Source organism: Staurois parvus, unplaced genomic scaffold, assembly GCF_062004578.1.
Source record: "Staurois parvus isolate SC_StPar_1 unplaced genomic scaffold, SC_StPar_1.0 ptg000224l, whole genome shotgun sequence".
NCBI classification, from domain to species: Eukaryota; Metazoa; Chordata; class Amphibia; order Anura; family Ranidae; genus Staurois; species Staurois parvus.
The window spans coordinates 334705-350797 of NW_028318020.1; the positions used below are offsets into that span (position 1 = coordinate 334705).

General features: G+C 45.3%; 1 protein-coding gene across 1 annotated transcript in view; it reads left to right on the forward strand.

The window, feature by feature from the left end:
- LOC149460594 (uncharacterized) overlaps window positions 1-16093 on the forward strand; it is a 219150-nt gene that overhangs the window by 135252 nt on the left and 67805 nt on the right. The gene's annotated exons all lie outside the window — the stretch shown is intronic.

The following is a 16093-nucleotide window of genomic DNA, read 5'->3' on the forward strand; positions in this document are numbered from 1 at the left end:
ACCCATCACTTCCCTCCTCTGCTGGAGGCACATTATTAGAATCTATAGAAGGACAACACCGGCCTCGTATTGTCCATCAGAATCAAGGAAACAGCAGAGATCCGGCCACAGGGGAGGTAGGAAACATCAACGCTGCAACAAGGGATCTCCCACTCATCCAACCATCCCAACAGATGATTCATCATCAACAGAAATAGACGGAATTGTCACCTTCTCCTCAGCTGGACTGACATCGGGGAAGATGGACCTTCTGGGGAAAGGTTTGGGCTTCAGCCCTAAAGGTATCATGAAGAAGTTGTTGTTGGCACAGGACTTGTATAGATGTCTCAGGAATATTAGATTGAAGGGACATTATTCTTGGAGAGGCGACATTGAGGGATCATCTGTAGTCACACCACTACTGAGACATAGAGAGGGAAATGGGCGCTAATAGGATGCAGGAGATCTGCTGAGACATAGAAATGGAAATGGGTGCTAATAGGATGCAGGAGATCTGCTGAGACATAGAGAGGGAAATGGGTGCTAATAGGATGCAGGAGATCTGCTGAGACATAGAAATGGAAATGGGAGCTAATAGGCTGCAGCAGATCTGCTGAGACATAGAGAGGGAAATGGGAGCTAATAGGCTGCAGGAGATCCGCTGAGACATAGAGAGGGAAATGGGCGCTAATAGGCTGCAGGAGATCTGCTGAGACATAGAGAGGGAAATGGGAGCTAATAGGCTGCAGGAGATCCGCTGAGACGTAGAAAGGGAAATGGGAGCTAATAGGCTGCAGGAGATCCGCTGAGACATAGAGAGGGAAATGGGCGCTAATAGGCTGCAGGAGATCCGCTGAGACATAGAGAGGGAAATGGGAGCTAATAGGCTGCAGGAGATCCGCTGAGACGTAGAAAGGGAAATGGGAGCTAATAGGCTGCAGGAGATCCGCTGAGACGTAGAAAGGGAAATGGGTGCTAATAGGCTGCAGGAGATCTGCTGAGACATAGAGAGGGAAATGGGTGCTAATAGTCTGCAGGAGATCCGGTGAGACGTAGAGAAGGAAATGGGAGCTAATAGGCTGCAGGAGATCCGGTGAGACGTAGAGAAGGAAATGGGCGCTAATAGGCTGCAGGAGATCCGGTGAGACGTAGAGAAGGAAATGGGTGCTAATAGGCTGCAGGAGATCCGCTGAGATGTAGAAAGGGAAATGGGAGCTAATAGGCTGCAGGAGATCCGCTGAGACATAGAGGGAAATGGGCGCTAATAGGATGCAGGAGATCTGCTGAGACATAGAGAGGGAAATGGGCGCTAATAGGCTGCAGGAGATCTGCTGAGACGTAGAGAGGGAAATGGGTGCTAATAGTCTGCAGGAGATCTGCTGAGACAATGAAATGTGTATGAAATGGATGGATGTGCAGACACTCCCAGAAGATGATGTCATTATGAGTGGATTGATATATATTTTTGCATTGTCCCCCCCAGAAGGATCAGGTTTGGTGGGATCGCTCTCATTAGACAACTCAACCAATCAGTGACTGCTGCCCCTCTCTGCCAATCCCTTCACTGACTTCCACTAACCCAACATATAAAATTCAAAAATACTAACCACAACGTACAAAGCCATCCACAACACTGCCCCGGCTACATCACCAATGTGATAAAATATGGGATCCATGGATTCCATACATCTCCATGCCCTACTACTTCCTGATTTGACTCTCCTCCCCCTCTCCTCTCTCCCCCCCTCTCCTCTCTCCCCCCCTCCCCTCTCCCCCTCCCCTCTCCTCACCTCTCCTCCCCCCTCCTCCCCTCTCCCCTCCCCTTTTTTTTAGTTATTTTTGATCTTTCATGGAAACCACAGGAAAGGTTATTTTAATGTTTCTCGGGGCTGCAGTTCCTGTGAACTCCACAAGGTGGTGATCTCACTTCTATCCAGAAAGGAAGTTATTATAGAACACAGACAGGAAGTGATGTCAGGCACAGACAGGAAGTGATGTCAGGCACAGACAGGAAGTGATGTCAGGCAAAGACAGGAAGTCATCTGGAATAAAGACAGGAAGTTGTATACCATACAAAGTGGACAGGAGACCTTGCTGGAAGTGGCAGCAGAGGAGGTAATAAGATGTTATGTTCTATTTACACCCGGTAACCCCCGTCATCTCTGTCCTCTTCCTCCATAGTCACGTCCGTCCTCTTCCTCCAGAGTCACGTCCGTCCTCTTCCTCCATGGCCACGTCCGTCCTCTTCCTCCATGGCCACGTCCGTCCTCTTCCTCCATGGCCACGTCCGTCCTCTTCCTCCATGGCCACGTCCGTCCTCTTCCTCCATGGCCACGTCCGTCCTCTTCCTCCATGGCCACGTCCGTCCTCTTCCTCCATGGTCACGTCCGTCCTCTTCCTCCATGGTCACGTCCGTCCTCTTCCTCCACGGTCACGTCCGTCCTCTTTCTCCACGGTCACGTCCGTCCTCTTTCTCCACGGTCACGTCCGTCCTCTTTCTCCACGGTCACGTCCGTCCTCTTCCTCCACGGTCACGTCCGTCCTCTTCCTCCACGGTCACGTCCGTCCTCTTCCTCCACGGTCACGTCCGTCCTCTTCCTCCACGGTCACGTCCGTCTTCTTCCTCCACAGTCACGTCCGTCTTCTTCCTCCATAGTCACGTCCGTCCTCTTCCTCCATAGTCACGTCCGTCCTCTTCCTCCATAGTCACGTCCGTCCTCTTCCTCCATAGTCATGTCCGTCCTCTTCCTCCATAGTCATGTCCGTCCTCTTCCTCCATAGTCACTGTGACGTCTTTTATCTCCAGCAGATGATGATACACACATATATAGTGTGGGAACCCAGATGAACCCCTTCAGGGGCAGAACATTCCCCCACTTCCGGGGCCGGAACATTCTCCTCATTGTGGAGATAAATTCTAGTAATATGGTCCTCTAAACAAACAGCACTGACAATAAATAGACAAGACAAGGACCATCCTGACCATACATGGCCTACAAAGGGCAATGATGACACTACACAGGCAGCCAATGGGCAATCATTACACTATGCAGCCAACACAATGATGGAGTGCCGGGGTCAGGAGTATGGAGCATAGAGCCCCTTACATTGCTGCTCAGGAGGAAGAAAACATTCCCCAGCCGGCCATGAAGAATATGTTCCATCATTGGTGTCAGAGGGAGGGAAATACTGAGGGGTCTGAGGGAAGTAGAGGAGCTGAGGGGTCTCTCAGGGGTTACTGAGAATGGGAGACTTTGGGGCCCCTGAGGGGATAGTGAAGTTAAAGGGTTTTAAGGGGGTAGAGTAGCTGAAGGAATCTGGTAGGATAGGGTTGGTGGGGAGCAGAGCTCTGAGGAAAGAGAAGTTTGTCAGGCTCAGGGGGACACTGAGGCAGGGAGGGGGGATCTTGGTCTCTGGTTGTCCTCCCACTTGTACTTACTTTCCAGACCTCCTTACAGAACTCCTACCAGGAAAGGAAGACAACCTTCACCTTCTTACCATCTCACTGGTCAAATAATGTATTCCAAGATACCAAATAGAATGCAGAATGACAAGCCTTCACCCTTGTTGGACACTTGTTCTTATTGGAGGACTCTTGGTGCATTTTTGACTAAAAGGTAAGTGGGGGGGGACATTCCAATACCTCCCATGACACAGGCTCTGGCAGTGCCCGGTGCTGGAATTCAGAGCCCCAGGAACCCACCACCACTCTGTACAATGTCCTGGATACTACAGTATACTTGATACTCAGATCATCCTGCTGTCCTCCTTCTACCCACACTAGGCTGTCATTGGAGGGAACAGAATAGGCTCCTTCCTGACAGCTCTCTACTCCACCAGCACCATCCTCCTTCTACCCAATCCAATCTCTTCTCTTACTGCAGAGAGTGACAGTGACATCACTCCTGTCAGTCAGCAGGCTGCCACAGATTGGAGCCCTGCAGCCGGAGGTCTGCCAATTGTCCTGATTAGCCAGCAACTTCAGCCAAAAGTCAGTAAGTTCCCCTTCCTGGACATCATGATGAGCCGACATTGACCTCACAGCACTGCCTCAGAGCAAACTAGTCATAGGAAGGATCAGATTTATCATTCCTTGTCTGCAGATCTAAAACTCATCAAAACCAGTTCAGAGACCAAACAAACCCAACAGAGAAAAGGGGATTTCTGATTTGACAGGTCAAGAGGGTCCCGGGACCTCCAAAATTTAGCAAATACTAAACAGTCCAGACTACTGTCTTCGCATGGGGAAGTAGATCTTACATGTCCAGCAACCCTCCTATTCCCCCCTCACATCCACATCCTATTATTGTGTGACCAATACCATCCAAATCATTCTTACTTTCATTTCCCAAAGTTATCCGTCTACAAGGAGACCTGTATAGATCACATGATGGCACCAATGAGGATGGAGGAGGACCGAAGTTACATGACTGAGAAGATACTAAACCTCACCCTGGAGATCATCTACCTGCTGACCGGAGAGGTGAGGAGGATTCTGGGAGGTCACATGACATCACTCTTATCTCTATTAATAAAACACAGACCTGACCAGAGAGGTGAGGAGGATTCTGGGAGTTCACATGACATCACTCTCATCTCTATTAATAAAACACAGACCTGACTGGAGAGGTGAGGAGGATTCTGGGAGGTCACATGACATCACTCATCTCTATTAATAAAACACAGACCTGACCGGAGATGTGGGGAGGATTCTGGGAGGTCACATGACATCCCTCGTATACCTTAATAAAACACAGACCTGACCGGAGAGGTGAGGAGGATTCTGGGAGGTCCCATGACATCACTCTGATCTCTATTAATAAAACACAGACCTGACCGGAGAGGTGAGGAGGATTCTGGGAGGTCCCATGACATCACTCTGATCTCTATTAATAAAACACAGACCTGACTGGAGAGGTGAGGAGGATTCTGGGAGATCACATGACATCACTCGTACCTCTTAATAAAACACCGACCTGACCGGAGAGGTGGGGAGGATTCTGGGAGGTCACATGACATCGCTCTTATCTCTATTAATAAAACACAGACCTGACCGGAGAGGTGAGGAGGATTTTGGGAGGTCACATGACATCGCTCTTATCTCTATTAATAAAACACAGACCTGACCGGAGAGGTGAGGAGGATTCTGGGAGGTCACATGACATCACTCTCATCTCTATTAATAAAACGCAGACCTGACCGGAGAGGTGAGGAGGATTCTGGGAGGTCACATGACATCACTCTCATCTCTATTAATAAAACACAGACCTGACCGGAGAGGTGAGGAGGATTCTGGGAGGTCACATGACATCACTCCTATCTCTATTAACCTCCCTAGCGGTCTGATTATGTCAGTATTTCTGTGCTGAAAGCGGTACATTTTTTTGCATGGAAATATGTATTTTTTTATTGTCGGCTGTAATTTTTAGGAATAACTCACTGAAATCTGTCTGAACAAGAGTCTAGTAACCATCCCGGGGAGGATAAAACTTGAAACACAAAATCATAAATAATAATTTAATAAATAATCATAAAAAATAATAATATAATAATAAATGTAATTCAATAATATAATCAAACCAAAAACACTGAAATGTGAAATAGAGCGCCAAGTTCGCACATCGCTGAGCTCAGTCACAGAATCGTTTTCAGTGTCTGATGAGGAATTTCCCCCACCAATCATTATCACTCAATTCTGGAAGTGGTTCTGATTTACTATCGCTGTTCTCTAGCCGGTCTAAAACCGCGTCTGACCTAAAGGGACGCTTTTTGGACGCCATGGACGTTTCTCAGTTTCCAGGCAGAAAGAACAGTAAAAATGCAGTCAGGGCGCCGGACAAAGCACTCGGGACAAAATGTATGTGAAATGGGTTGATACAGGAATGTTATACTATGTGATTTTAGTGAATGTCACTTTTTGCCATTTTCAAATTTCTCGTACGTCCCGACGCTCGCAGGGGATGGAACCTAGAAAACAGATGACGGCATCCGCCGGAATACATTGCTTGGGACACTGCAGGAGGGACATCGTGGGAGCGGAGGACAAGGTGGGAGATCGAGGGATCACGGAGCAGCGCCACATGGTATTCCCGAGTGTAGCTCGGGGTTACCGCTTGTGGTCCTGAAACCTTACCCTGAGCTACACTCGGGAATACCATCAGGGAGGTTAATAAAACACAGACCTGACCGGAGAGGTGAGGAGGATTCTGGGAGATCACATGACATCACTCATATCTCTTAATAAAACACAGACCTGACCGGAGAGGTGAGGAGGATTCTGGGAGGTCACATGACATCACTCTCATCTCTATTAATAAAACAAAGACCTGACCGGAGAGGTGAGGAGGATTCTGGGAGGTCACATGACATCACTCTCATCTCTATTAATAAAACAAAGACCTGACCGGAGAGGTGAGGAGAATTCTGGGAGGTCACATGACATCACTCTCATCTCTATTAATAAAACAAAGACCTGACCGGAGAGGTGAGGAGAATTCTGGGAGGTCACATGACATCACTCTCATCTCTATTAATAAAACACAGACCTGACCGGAGAGGTGAGGAGGATTCTGGGAGGTCACATGACATCACTCTGATCTCTATTAATAAAACACAGACCTGACCGGAGAGGTGAGGAGAATTCTGGGAGGTCACATGACATCACTCTCATCTCTATTAATAAAACAAAGACCTGACCGGAGAGGTGAGGAGGATTCTGAGAGGTCACATGACATCACTCATCTCTTAATAAAACACATACCTGACCGGAGAGGTGAGGAGAATTCTGGGAGGTCACATGACATCACTCTTATCTCTATTAATAATACACAGTGTGACGATTGCGATGTCAAATCCCTGCCCCTCTCACCAGACTCATGACCGAAGGACTAGCCAATCTAAAACCGCAATATCACATGCGTAACAATGCCACGGCCAGCTGCACCCTGCACAACGATTTTCCAACTCACTGGACCACAAATTGATGTACCAGCAGCCTGAGCGCAATTGTTACTGGGTCAGGTTAATTACGCAATTAACCCTTCACACTGCCACCACCTCCTTTTTGTACAGAGAAAGAGGAAACTTGACAATATCAGCAATAACACTAGGATGGTTGAAATAATCATCTGTATACCACTGTAACCGCAGGCAGGTTATACAGAGGGTTAAACACACACAGTAGCGCTCTTCAGCAGCAGGAATTCGTAGGTTGCATTAAAGAGCTTTAGAAACAGTTCAACACTTTCAGAAAGTAAGTTTTATTACTAAAAGGTCAAAAGGGTGCAATAAAAATATTTACAAAAAAAAGATGTAACCAATATATATAAATATATAGAGAGCAATAACACAGCAAAGAGACAACAGAAAGACGTTTAGGTAGATAAGTACTAGCCAAAAAGCCTTGTGTTAAGCAGCTTCAAGTCTCATGAGACAAAAAGGATTTCTTATCTCTACTGCTAGGTTCGATGTTAAAAGCAGGAGACTCTTCTCTTCTCTCACCCACACTCCAAGCATAACAGCCTTTTTCTAGCAAATTCCAGCAGGGTGTCTCTTTGGAGTAGTAACCAATGGTCTCCTTTTGGGGAGGGGTGTTGGGTGGAGACCTAAGTTACAACCAGAATCTCTCCTAGCTAATATTTTGGCTCATAACGTTTCCTAGGTACATTTGCCGGCCTGGTCACTAGTATATTAATACTCAGCCGCATCTGCGGAATGGTTAGAGATGAAACATGAAATATGCACATGAATGGTTCAAGAGATATACTTTTCTGTTTTTCTCTGTATGTCAGCTAAGGGGTGTCACATAACAGGAGAATGGCCTCAATCTGAGCCTTCCGAATATAGGCTCCATGTTTAGGTAGTTATGTCCTACGTGAAGATATCAACTTATATGAAAAGTGAGTTTTTAAAAGTAAGTCTGTTTTTACAACCCCTTGGAAGGTCTTTTGAAGTTCAGTGAGGGACTCGGTTTATACTTTTACTATGTGCCAGATTGCACAGTTTCTTAGACAGCTAGGCACCCAGCTCGTGAGGTTTTATAGCTCGGAGCTTCCTGCTGTGTTTTGGCCGCCTGTGACCCTTCTCATCACTCAGGCCACATGTCACCCCACAGCGAGGGAGGGGGATGAGAGATCTACAAGATGGAGGGGGTAGCCTGCCTTGAGAGTTAGAAATTGTATAACATAGAAAATTCTTAACAAAATGGGGGGCCGTGTCCATCTCTGTGTGCACAATTGCTACACACAGACCTGACCGGAGAGGTGAGGAGGATTCTGGGATTCTAACATGATATTCTTATTGGTTCCTCATTACAGAGATTTCCTCTTCTGAAGTCAGGTGATCATATGACCATCACAGTGCCTCCATGTGACTCCCTAAACCCTGAGAGACACAACATGCAGAAGATTCTAGAAGTCACCAAGAAGATGATGGAGCTGCTGACAGGAGAGGTGAGCGGTGCCGGGAATTCTGGGACATTCTCCAGTAACAGACAAGGGATGTGTCTGGATGGTGACTGTATCATTGTGTGTGTCAGGTTCCTATAAGGTGTCAGGGTGTCACTGTCTATTTCTCCATGGAGGAGTGGGAGTATTTAGAAGGACACAAGGATCTCTACAAGGACGTCATGATGGACAATCAGCCGCCCCTCACATCACCGGGTAAGAGGAGACTTTATTGTAAAGGAGAGAGCAGTACGGAGGATCCACCTAGATCCCCCATCATCTGATAAACACATAGAAACAATGGATTCAGTCAGTGTGTGTGTTTCCTACAGATGGATCCAGTCATGGGAACCCACCAGAGAGATGTCCCCGTCCTCTGTATTCCCGGGATTCCACACAGGAAGGTCACACCATCCCTCACCATCATCAGGTAGATGAGGAACAATCACTGATAGTATCATTAGGATCTGTACATTATCTGCATTGTTACCATTGATGTCATTTTTATTATATATTCAGAGTGGAGACCTGAGAGAATTTGAGGTGAAAGCAGAAGAAGAAGAGGCGTATGTGAGGGATGATCAGCAGTCTATGGAGGAGGATGGAATAACGGGGACATTTATAGAGGAGGACACTCCTACAGAGATCAGCACAGGTGGGTCATGAACACTAAATCCATTCCTCCACCCATACTGCTCACTGATTGGTCCAGAGTAGGGCGGGGACTGGGTGATATCAGCCTGTAATCCCCTGGTCACTTTCCTGAGCTGTGTTCCCCGTCCTGTATTCCTGGATTTCTCTCGGATAATCTTCCTTCTCTGTGCTGCAGACACAATTTATGTATCTAGACTGGATTTATGGAGGTTCTGGGGTTCAGCTGGCAGAAAAATGTTGATTTTTACTCTAAGGCAGGGGTCTGCAACCTTTAAGACATAAAGAGCCACTTGGACCCGTATCCGAGAGGGAAAAAAGACTGGGAGCCGCAAAACCATTGCAATATTTAAAACAAATCCGACACTGCATATATTGCGAAAAGCGCTCTGGTCATGAAGGGGGTTTAAGGGCCCAGTAAGCAAAGGGTTAACCAGGGCCACAGTGTATCGTCATAATCACAATCATAGCCTTAGGTCAGTGGTGGGCAACCTTTTTTTTGAACTGAGCCAAATCTCGCCAAAACCACAATTGAAATTTATTTTGAGAGAAACATTTTTAAAACTGAAAATACATCCCCCATATAGTAATTCATCTCCCATATAGTAATTCATCCCCCATAGTAATTCATCCCCCATATAGTAATTCATCCCCCCATAGTAATTCATCCCCCATATAGTAATTCATCCCCCATATAGTAATTCATCCCCCATATAGCAATTCATCCCCCCTATAGTAATTCATCCCCCCTATAGTAATTCATCCCCCCTATAGTAATTCATCCCCCCTATAGTAATTCATCCCCCATAGTAATTCATCCCCCATATAGTAATTCATCCCCCATATAGTAATTCATCCCCCATATAGTAATTCATCCCCCATATAGTAATTCATCCCCCATATAGTAATTCATCCCCCATATAGTAATTCATCCCCCATATAGTAATTAATTCATCCCCCATAGTAATTCATCCCCCATATAGTAATTCATCCCCCATATAGTAATTCATCCCCCATATAGTAATTCATCCCCCATATAGTAATACATCCCCCATATAGTAATTCATCCCCCATATAGTAATTCATCCCCCATATAGTAATACATCCCCCATATAGTAATTCATTCCCCATAGTAATTCATTCCCCATATAGTAATTCATCCCCCATAGTAATTCATCCCCCCTATAGTAATTCATCCCCCCTGTGTCAATTCACTTACCTTTGCTCCGCGCATTCCTCTAGCTGTGTTCCCGCGCCGTTCTGGTCTTCAGGGTGGACTGTGAGAGGAGAGGAGTTCGTCACGCTGCCCCGCCTACATCCTGACAGCCAATGTTTGGAGGAGGGAGGGGAGCGGGCGCCCGGCACACAGAAGAGCTGCATTAAAAGAGCCGCGGCTTGCCGACCCTATTGCCTGTCACCTGGTGGGCAGTGTGCTCCGGAGCCGCAGGAAAGGTGAAAAAGAGCCGCATGCGGCTCCGGAGCCGCGGGTTGCCGACACCCGCTCTAAGCATTGCATAATGTAGGCACCCAGGACATGTGACTGGGGTCTCCTGCCTTGTGCCTGACTCTTCCAGGGGACCTTCTCTGTTATCTGCTGGCTGTGCCGGGTGGAGGGATATGTCTGTAGTGTCTCAGACCCAAGTCACTGAGTGCAGTCTCAGGAGATGGGAGGCAGCGGTGTGGGATCTCTGCAACTTGTCTACAGTAAACTTTTAAAGTGGTTGTAATCCCTCCATATACCCAGTGCAGTGACTGGCCTCAGGTGATACACAGAAAAAAAAAATCCTCCTACATACGTTGTACCTGTTTATTTGTAGCACTTTCTTCTCTATATTTGTTCAAAGTCTAGAATATTTACAGCTTGTCTGAGAAGTCAGAAAAAAGGGGGCAGAGAGCTGAAGTCACTCTCTTCAGAGCTCAGTGAAATGAGCTCTGAGAAACAATTGATGGGAAGGGACACACTTCCTTCACACAGGAACAGAGCTGAGGCTGTCAATCAGAGGCTATGTGCTGGAGCTCCCTCCCCTGTCATCTTTTTTTTTCTTGGTGTCAGGAAGACTTGTTAGAAGTGACTCAGCTGCTGATCACAGAGGAAGGAGACAGCAGACAGAAATGACACTTAGTTCTCTGGAGTGAGACAAGTACACACTGTAGAGGGATATGTTTGTTCATATTCCATGTCTGAGGGTTACAACCACTGTAAGTGATCTCTGATTACTAAACACCAATTTGATGTGATCCTTACACTATTTATTAGTGTGGCCCCTTGTCCTGAATAGAGGTACTATGTGGGTTTAGTTTGTGGCTGGGCTGTACTTGACTCAGGCTGATTGTATAGTTCTTCACTTGGTTTCTCCCTACGTTTAGGTTGTCTTGTGATGTCTCACTGTGGCCAGTAGATGTCACTGCTATCACTGGACATAGGATGAGATTTCACCAACCACTTGCCCTCCTGAGGATTTACCCCCTTAATGACCACGCCTCTTTTTGCTACTCAGCGCTGCACTAATTCCACTGATAATTGCGCGGTCATGCAATGCTGCGCCCAAATGAAATTTACATCCTTTTTTTCACACAAATAGAGCTTTCTTTCAGTGGTATTTGATTATCTGTGCACTTTTTTTTATTTTTCACACTATATATAAAAAAAAAAAAAAAAAATTTTGAAGAAAAATTATATTTTTTACTTTCAGCTATAAAAAATATATAGTAAACTCAAAGTTGGTTATAAATTTAGGCCAAAATGTATTCTGCTCCATGTTTTTGGTAAAAAAAATCCCAATAAGTGTATATTGATTGCTTTGTGTGAAGTTATAGCGTCTACAAACTATGGGATAGATACTGCAGTTTACTCCATTTTTTTGCTATACAGCGCTGCGCTAGTTTAACTGACAATTGCGCGGTCATGCAATACGGTACATAAATGAAATTTACATCCTTTTTTTCCCACAAATTGAGCTTTCTTTCTGTGGTATTTAATCACCTGTGCGTTTTTTTATTTTTTGCGCTATAAAAAAAAATCTGACAATTTTGAGGAAAAAAAACAATATTTTGGACTTTTTGCTATAAAACATGTCCAGTAAAAAAATGTAAAAATCAAATTTAGTCATAAATTTCTACCAAAATGCATTCTGCGACATGTCTTTGCTTAAAAATAATCCCAATACGTGTAAATGAATTGGTTTATGTGAAAGTTATAGGGTTTACAAATGGCGGGAAAGATACTGGGATTTTTATTTTTAGTTATACTAATAATGGAACTTATAGCGGTGATCAGCGATTTATGACAGTGATCAGCGACTTATGGCAGGACTGCGGCAGACATTTTGACATAGGGGGGAACTGACTTGGGGTCACTGACATCCCCAGTGACACCAATACAGTGATCAGTGCAAAAAAAACCACTGACCCTGTACTAATGGCACTGGGGAGGAAGGGGTTAACATTTTTTAGGTAATGAAAGGGTTAACTGTGTGAGGGGAGTGTTTTACTAGTGGGCGGGGGTGTGTACTGAAGGGAACACACTGATCCCTAGAGATTAAGTCTTCTCTCAGGTTCAGCGTGTTTGGAACTGACAGATAGCAGAGCTGTAATGTAAACACTGCAGCCGTGCTGTCTGTCAGTGATTACTTGTAATCGCTGGCACCCCACGGGAAATGACCCGCCCGGAGCCGGTGACAGACACCTGCTGCCACGATCGGCAGGTAGGGTAGAGCGGGCACACGCCTCACGCGCGCCCCCTACCTGTTTTGCACAGCGACGTTAAAAGACGGCATTGTGCGTACAGGTGCCGCCCTGCTGCAGTAACAACACTGTGGCGGGTCGGCAAGCGGTTAAACCACAAATGTCCCATATTATAGCTTACCAATCATTGGATGTGGCGGCTGCATTCCTTTTCTTTGGATTTTTTCCCTGTTTTCACCTGGTGATCTGGCCAGTTACACACCTTCTGTATTAGAGCGCCCCCACTGTGGAGACAGCAGCATGGTCAGTCTGGGGGGAGGGGAGTGTTAGATGTACTAGCAGATTTAAAAACAGTAACTAATTGAAGCCAAACTCCAGCTCACACTTCATATTCAGTTTCATCAAACAGGTTTTTCTTTTTGGGATAAAAGTTTTACATGAATAAATAAAAGCTGATCATTGTAAGCCCCCTGTCAGTGGTAAATGGTCTTTATAAAACAACAGATTTACTGGCTAGATCACTAGATGAATATAGAAGAAAACTAATACTGTATAGTCCTAACTTTTGTATCCTATACAAGTTGGACATTACATAGGTCTTAATTATTTTACACCCATTTCCTCCCAGCTGGACATTTTATATCGGATGATGTGATTGGAGCACAGACTTTTACATGGTGATAATTAGAGATGAGCGAATTTCTCAAAAATTCGATTCGGCTGATTCGGCGAATTCCAGTGTGAAATTCGATTCGATGCGAATTTCTTCGCTACGAAGATGACTTATAAAAAGGGTTTCTAGGCTTCAGAGAGCCTTTAAATTAGTGCAGAACACTGTACCTTTAATTTAAATGCCCTTGGAGATGAGGAAAGAGAAGGAGAAGGAGAAGGATGAGAAGAAGGAGAAGGATGAGAAGAAGGAGAAGGAGAAGGATGAGAAGAAGGAGAAGGAGAAGGATGAGAAGAAGGAGAAGGAGAAGGATGAGAAGAAGGAGAAGGAGAAGGATGAGAAGAAGGAGAAGGAGAAGGATGAGAAGAAGGAGAAGGAGAAGGATGAGGAGAAGGAGAAGGATGAGAAGAAGGAGAAGGAGAAGGAGAAGAAGAAGGAGAAGGATGAGAAGAAGGAGAAGGATGAGAAGAAGGAGAAGGATGAGAAGAAGGAGAAGGATGAGAAGAAGGAGAAGGATGAGAAGAAGGAGAAGGATGAGAAGAAGGAGAAGGATGAGAAGAAGGAGAAGGATGAGAAGAAGGAGAAGGAGAAGGATGAGAAGAAGGAGAAGGAGAAGGATGAGAAGAAGGAGAAGGAGAAGGATGAGAAGAAGGAGAAGGATGAGGAGAAGGAGAAGGATGAGAAGAAGGAGAAGGATGAGAAGAAGGAGAAGGATGAGAAGAAGGAGAAGGAGAAGGATGAGAAGAAGGAGAAGGATGAGAAGAAGAAGGAGAAGCAGAAGGAGAAGGATGAGAAGAAGGAAAAGGAGAAGGATGAGAAGATGGAGAAGGAGAAGGATGAGAAGAAGGAGAAGGATGAGAAGAAGGAGAAGGATGAGAAGAAGGAGAAGGAGAAGGATGAGAAGAAGGAAAAGGAGAAGGATGAGAAGATGGAGAAGGAGAAGGATGAGAAGAAGGAGAAGGAGAAGGATGAGAAGAAGGAGAAGGATGAGAAGATGGAGAAGGAGAAGGATGAGAAGATGGAGAAGGATGAGAAGAAGGAGAAGGAGAAGGATGAGAAGAAGGAGAAGGATGAGAAGAAGGAGAAGGATGAGAAGAAGGAGAAGGATGAGAAGAAGGAGAAGGATGAGAAGAAGGAGAAGGATGAGAAGAAGGAGAAGGAAAAGGATGAGAAGAAGGAGAAGGAGAAGGATGAGAAGAAGGAGAAGGATGAGAAGAAGGAGAAGGATGAGAAGAAGGAGAAGGATGAGAAGAAGGATGAGAAGAAGGATGAGAAGAAGGATGAGAAGAAGGAGAAGGATGAGAAGAAGGACAGTTCTGTGACAGTTTCTGTCTATTTCTGACAGTTCTGGGACATTCACTCCATACAGCTGTTTCAACCGCTGTATGGAGGGAATGTCATGGAACTGTCAGAAATAGACTATTAATGACAGTTCTGGGACTGTCCTTCCATGCAGCGGTTGAAACATTGTATGTATTTGTTTCCATAAATGGATCCATTTATGTAAACAAATAGATACAATGTTTCAACCGCTGTATGGAAGGACAGTCCCAGAACTGTCATTAATAGTCTATTTCTGACAGTTCTATGACATTCCCTCCATACAGCGGTTGAAACAGCTGTATGGAGGTAATGTCCCAGAACTGTCAGAAATAGACTATTTCTGACAGTTCTGGGACATTCCCTCCATACAGCGGTTTCCGGCAAAAAGTGTATGTGCAGAGTTCCTCTATTCTGCAGATACACTTAGAGGAGCTCTGCAGATACACTTAGAGGAGCTCTGCACATACACTTTTTGCCGGCTTGGAATTATTCTTATTTTCATCCTACTTCTTCTTCTTCTTCTTCTTCATCCTCATCCTCATCCTCTTCTTCTTCTTCTGAGGATGAGGATGAAGAAGAAGAAGAAGAAGAAGTAGGATGAAAATAAGATTAATTCCAAGCCGGCAAAAAGTGTATGTGCAGAGCTCCTCTAAGTGTATCTGCAGAATAGAGGAACTCTGCACATACACTTTTTGCCGGCTTGCAATTATTCTTATTTTCATCCTACTTCTTCTTCTTCTTCTTCTTCTTCATCCTCTTCTTCTTCTTCTGAGGATGAGGATAAAGAAGAAGAAGAAGAAGAAGAAGAAGTAGGATGAAAATAAGATTAATTCCAAACAGGCAAAAAGTGTATGTGCAGAGCTCCTCTAAGTGTATCTGCAGAATAGAGGAACTCTGCACATACACTTTTTGCCGGCTTGGAATTATTCTTATTTTCATCCTACTGCTTCTTCTTCATCATCCTCATCCTCATCCTCAGAAGAAGAGGATGAGGATGAAGAAGAAGAAGAAGAAGAAGAAGTAGGATGAAAAGAAGAATAATTCCAAGCCGGCAAAAAGTGTATGTGCAGAGTTCCTCTATTTCTGACCGTTCTCTCACAGCTTCTTCACATGTACAGCGGTTGAAACATCTGTATCCTAAATGGAAACTAATAGATACATGTGTTCCTTCTGTCAGAGAACTGTCAGAAATAGCGGAGCTCACTGCAGGGACACTTTTGCCGGCTGATCGGGAAATGTTCGATTCGCGCACCCGAAGTAGGCAAAATTTCGGTTTCGCCGCGAATCGAATATTTCCTGAAATTCGACTCGAATTCCGGTTCGCCTGGTTCGATTCGCTCAT